The sequence below is a fragment of the Triticum dicoccoides genome, chromosome 3A (genome assembly GCF_002162155.2).
Source record: "Triticum dicoccoides isolate Atlit2015 ecotype Zavitan chromosome 3A, WEW_v2.0, whole genome shotgun sequence".
Taxonomy (NCBI): Eukaryota; Viridiplantae; Streptophyta; class Magnoliopsida; order Poales; family Poaceae; genus Triticum; species Triticum dicoccoides.
Window position 1 is genome coordinate 754,675,426 of NC_041384.1, and position 5,775 is coordinate 754,681,200.

A 5,775-nucleotide genomic window follows, 5' to 3' on the forward strand; every position below is an offset into this window, starting at 1 on the left:
GGCATGTTCCCTCATCCTCACTAACTCTCTGATCTTGACTCCCCTGTAGTCGTGCAAAAAGAATATGACTGTTCCATTCTTTTCAAATTCGCCAAGTGAAGTACGAGGTGACCCCACGAAAATGCCCTTTCTCCTCCTTTGGAACCCGATCTCCATCCACCAGTCGTAGATGGGAGTGATGTTCTAGGAACTGGGGGAGACAACACCTGGTATCACGACCAAAAGGCCACTGTTGGCCATACCTGCCTCGCAAAGCTGCAAGAAAAGAACATGTGATCTGTCATCTCTTGGCAAGAGCCACACGCCAGTCAAATCTCACTGCCTGTCCATCTGTAGCGCAGCAGCTTATTGGCCATGGGGATGCGGCCGTGCCAAACCAGCAAGGATAAGGACCTCACCTTTGTTCTATATATGCAACCTAGCATATAGCTTGAGGAAGTAGAGCTTGCGTTCTTCATTCAGGTTGCATTTACCCGCTAGTGGAAATAGAGATATAGTTGTTCTTATAGCCACTGAAGTCTGTGATATCTGCACACAACAATGTCCACATGATCAAGTTTGCTGAAACAAAATATCTCTGCACACGACATTGCTAGTGTGATAAAATTTGCAAAGTAAACTTATAACTACAAGGTTGTATAAACAAATGAGTTTTTCTTGTTAATCCTTTGGAACCAAAAGTAGCAGTCTAGATTTACATTCATCAGTCTACATGGTATAAAACAGCATACCCCTCTCATGTGACTCGACGGAGGACTATAAGTGCAATGTACATAGATGCTTATTATGACCAATCCCTCTCTATGGGTCTTAATTTATATTCACTGTCAAGCAGGCCAACACTAATCTACAATAGAAGTGCATGCAGTTACTTCTTCGGCTACTCAGCACTGATGTTGCGGCTCAAGTCATCATGCTGGAAAATACATGGTCGCCTTCTCATTTCATCACATAATGCTACCGGTAGGCTGAAGTCATCATGCTAGCAAATACATGGTTGCCTCATCTCATCAGATAATGGTACTGGTATTAAAGCAACCCAAGACTCAAGTATGAGTCCACACAAATGGACATTGAGACCCACTATCGGTCTCATTCGCCAGAAGGGATACACGAACGATGCTATCTTCCAACGTATTTTTAGAAATCAAACCAGAAAGCGCACTTCTTAGCTAGGAAAACCATTTCTTCTAGATCCTTCTCAATTTCTTGTATGAACTATTGTGATGTTCCTTGACCATTCAATCATGTTTTTAGCAGTGACATGTATTTACATAACAATCTGAAATGTAAGATGTTGCTCACAAGAAATGTCCCTAGAGGGAGCTCTTCCTTCAAAAAAATACTGCAAACAATAATCTTTTTCTGCCAATCTTACTGGAAACTATACTCACGATATGCAAACGACAACTATTAGGGAGCGAGAACATATACCTTGGACCTTTAGTTCTAGAATGAAGCAATGCTGGTGGCGGCTCCCACATCCTCGGAGGTAGTGAAACCAGGACTCTGAAATTCCCTTGTTCTTTGTTCAAGGGCTCCTTGGAAGGGAGGTACTTTAATAATTAGTCAACAATAATACTTGTGCTATTTTATTCATATCAACTCATATCGCACAATTACCCGCAAAAAAAACTCATATTGCATAATTGAAAATGTCAATAAAAACAGAGAACAAGACAATCAGTATTCATATTGTAGGTATCTAGAAACTTGTTCTCCCGATGGAAAACCTGCAGGCATTGAAATATAGGAAACCGTGGTGAACCATTTGAATAATATTCTTATTGTTGTATAGTGAGAGCAGAACATAGGACACACACCATAAGTAGGTGACATCAATATTTCACCCGAAGGAGTATTCAACTTCTAATGGTCAAGATAAATGAACAGGGCTGCATTTTACTGAAGATGCTCCAGCGATAGTGTGAAATTCATTTGAAAAATCTGAAAACACACGGTTGTTATACCATTGCCTTCGAACTGAAAAATCTCTGTTTCTAGTTTCCTCACCCAAAAGTTTTCATGTGAAAATGCAAAAATAACATGGTGAAAGATAAACATTGAAAAAACAACTGATTATATATTTGTGTTCAATACAAAACGACATGCCCAAAACACAATTGGAGACGAGCAGAATTTGTATTTCCTTCTCCATGCCCCCTTATGTGTTACTCCCTCCGTCTCATAATGCCGTTGCCACAAACACATAATTTCAAAGAAATTCACTTTGATTATCAAAAAAAAATATGACATGATCATCATCTGGAATGGTTTGTCAAAGGAAAGAGCAGAGGGTACCTTCATTTTCTATCTCCTGCAAAGTCTTTCCTCTGTTTTGACTACATGCCACCACACAAATATCGCCGCTACAACAAGGTGATGAAAACAATGTGTACAGAACTTGCAAACCAAATCTAGTGCATTCTTGTCAATTCTTCACCAGACAAAACCTAGGAAAGCTCTTTGCACATATTTAACCGCTTGCTAAATTATACATACAGTAGCAAGCATATCTTAGATATAGTTTAAAACATTGATTTTTTTAACACAGTTTAAAACATTGCTATCAATGTAGGATTGACTGCGTAAATATTTCATCCACGAAAGGGCGCTGCCATTACTTACGTTTTTCCTCTTAATAGAACATGGGAGGTGCATTAATTCTATTAGACAGAAAAAGGCTTCAGCATGCAACATTTGACACTTCATGACCGCAACAAAAGTAAAGTGTCCTCAATCTTCATAAACATGCAGAGGGTTAGTATAACAGTTGCCCCGTACAGTCGGGTGACTTAAACCTACTTGGCTACTTACAACTAAAAATCATCTGGATTTATGCCTCAATTCGTCCTCACTAACCCATAACTGATAGAAATGGTCAAATCTTCAATTGCTCACAGTAATATAACTCATATACGACCATAAACTTCTATATGTTTTCTCTGTGCCATTCAAAGGGTGTGCAGGTCTACACTATTTGCCCAAATTTGAGCAGTACTAAACAGTCAGGCATTTTTGTTCTTTCAACCATCCTGCACATCATCAACAATCAGAGATTTAGAGATTGAAAATGCACACATGGTCAAATTATTATGTCAGTTTTGGAGTGTGTGTACGACATCGGTGCAATGTCGCACAAAGGCATCATCTGCCCGGCCGGAGTCATCGGCAAGCTCGGGGCGGTCGATGTAGCCACTGCATCGTACATCCTATCTAATCCACGGATGGTCTGTGTGCATAAATGAAGTTCTCAGTGGCCAACCTTTTCAAATTAGTAAAATGACAGCCTGCATCAACAGAGATCGTGTCAAAAATAAGAGGAAAAGGTTTATTTCTAAAAAAACAGTTTTGCTTGTTTACTTGTAAACTAAGATAAACATGTACTTGCGAACAAGTTTAAATATTTAGTAAAAATCATTTGCAACTAAAATTCCCATTCTTGGAAATAAAACAATAAATTATCATTCACTTTGAAGATTACTAAAAGCCGATGCATCGCTACATAGAAGAATCATATTACCTGAGATTCATAAAATGACAAGCTCTGTCAATGCTTGGTCTGCCACGTGCCACCCCAGAATTGAACAGAGAGCACTAAGCGCTAGCACTACGATTGACCTTAACGCTGGCAAATAAGGACTGCAAAAAATTCAACACAAAGTGATGAGAAATATACAAAGCCCACCAAACTTATCCCCTTTTCCATGTGAAGCAAAAAACTACAGCATATGAAACAACAAACGAATCTGAGGTCACCACGTTAGACCATTTAGTATTCCTCAGAATACTATACTGAAAGCTGTTGTATAAATTTTGATCGCCGCGTGTTCCAAACCTTTGCCTACAAGGCTGCAATGCTATTATGAATCATAATATATATGTGGCTTTTTAAACAAAGACTGTACTTAACAAGGCCATGAGAAGAGGATAACAACCGGGTTCTTACCAGCACACACAAAAAGGCAAAAGGCAAGGCAAGCTTTTATCCTCGCTGGCTTAGCAATTGAGTAGGGTAGTCAGAACATAATATATAGAAAAGTGCATTGATGCTAAGTTTTCATCGTCACATTTGCTTTAAAGGTAGCTGACAAGTTAAAAAATATAGAGCCATCGACTGTACTTCAGAGTGTGATGGTCCACAGATTGCATATGGAAAAACTATATAGCAACAGGAAGTACATACTGAGGAGTTCGTGCAGAAATAAAAGGAAAAAATTGCAGGAAACAACAAACATGTTTGACATGAGTTCAAAATTGCTTCGGTGTCCAGTTTGAGTGGTACCAAATAGTTGTCGTTAAGCATGCAACCAAAAGTATCTCATCCTTTCGAAGTTGTACTGCAACATTACAGGATCATGATTTGGTGGCTTGACCGCTTGATTTGTTAAAATGCTAAATTCATCTCCATCACTTCATCTCCTGGTCTTACATTAAGATCAACAGAAACTGGAGCCTCGCAGTTGCAAAGCTTCAGGGGAAAAGGCAAAACAGTTGAACATGAGTTAACATTATATCCATTTCTCCTCATGGGCTTGTCTTTATTAACAGCTGGCTACCTTGTTGTTTACCAGGCCTGAAAAATCAAACCAATCTATCAGTGGAACAACAGACATCCATAATTCATCTCGATCAGGAGTGGGCAAACAACTACCAACCAGAGTATTTGTGAGAGTGGACACTGTAAAAGGTTGTTCAGCTCCCTTGCTGAACTTAATCTCAGCATTGTTGTTGCCAAACTGCGTGATTATGATTTTTTTTCTCAAGAAGCTCTTAGACCAGATTATCCAAAACAGTCGCCGTTTATCCTAACATAAAAAATCATATCAATCAATGAATATGAAGCTTAGAAGAAAATGAGACACGGTATAGCTAGAAGTATAAGTATTCTGCAGTTTCAATCTCACCATAACCGCGCATAATGGCAGCGCCTCAGATTCATGTTGGTGACCACCCTGTAGTGTATGGCGTGAGTTATCGGGTTGTGACGGACTGCAGACCGTGTTGGGTGGCATGAGGGCAAGCTGTCCCTGCGGCGGAGGCCAAGCTGAGCGGCTCGGGCAGCGAAGGGCGTGGCGGGCGGTTCACGCGGCGGCTCCCCCGCGGCGAAGGGCACGGCGGCTCCCGCGGCGGAAGGCGCGACGGGTGGCTCCCACGGCTACAAAATTGGTTTGCTTGGTCTCAGTATAGATGAGTTCAGTAATAGAAACTTACTGGCGACTCCGGCGGAGTGGCGGCGTGGTGGAGGCGTAGTGGCGGCGGCCAAGCTGCGGCTCCGGAGGCGGCGAACCGCGGCGGGGGCGGGCTCCAGCTGCTGGGAGGCTCCCGGCGACCTGTGGCTCCGGCGGCGCGAGGCGGCGGTGAAGGGCGCGGCTTGCTGTGGCTCGGCACGAGGCTGCGGCGAAGGGCGCCGCTGCGGAAGGCAAACCGCGCGGGAGGAGGAGGAGGTCGTGCGGGAGGAGAAGGAGGAGGTCGTGCGGGCGGTTTTGTTTTTTTACTGCGGGGTAAATTAGCGATCGATCGATTGTGGCTTAATGCGTGGTTGATAGCGTTAAACACAGAAAGATTAAGGGCCATTAGATTTTGATGATGAATGGATGTGATTGTTTGAATCTGCCCTTCTCTTCTCTTTATAGTAGTAGTAGATTAGCAACTTCGGCATTTCCCTCTCATCTCCAAGTAGAAAGGGAGATCCAAGAAGAAAAGGGTGATGCGGCAGAAGAGGCGGCGGGAAGACTTGTGGCCACGGCAAGGCGGCAGATGGATGTGGAAAGA

General features: G+C 42.3%; 2 long non-coding RNA genes across 2 annotated transcripts; both read right to left on the reverse strand.

The window, feature by feature from the left end:
- Positions 1–61: 61 nt before the first annotated feature.
- On the reverse strand, positions 62–2,071 carry LOC119273672. The gene is made up of 3 exons (XR_005134940.1): positions 1,435–2,071; positions 399–528; positions 62–255 (listed from the first exon to the last, which is right to left on the reverse strand). It is a non-coding gene; the product is annotated as an uncharacterized LOC119273672 (long non-coding RNA).
- Positions 2,072–4,023: 1,952 nt separating this feature from the next.
- On the reverse strand, positions 4,024–5,244 carry LOC119273673. Its single transcript, XR_005134941.1, has 3 exons — positions 4,908–5,244; positions 4,659–4,808; positions 4,024–4,576 (listed from the first exon to the last, which is right to left on the reverse strand). It is a non-coding gene; the product is annotated as an uncharacterized LOC119273673 (long non-coding RNA).
- Positions 5,245–5,775: the final 531 nt, after the last annotated feature.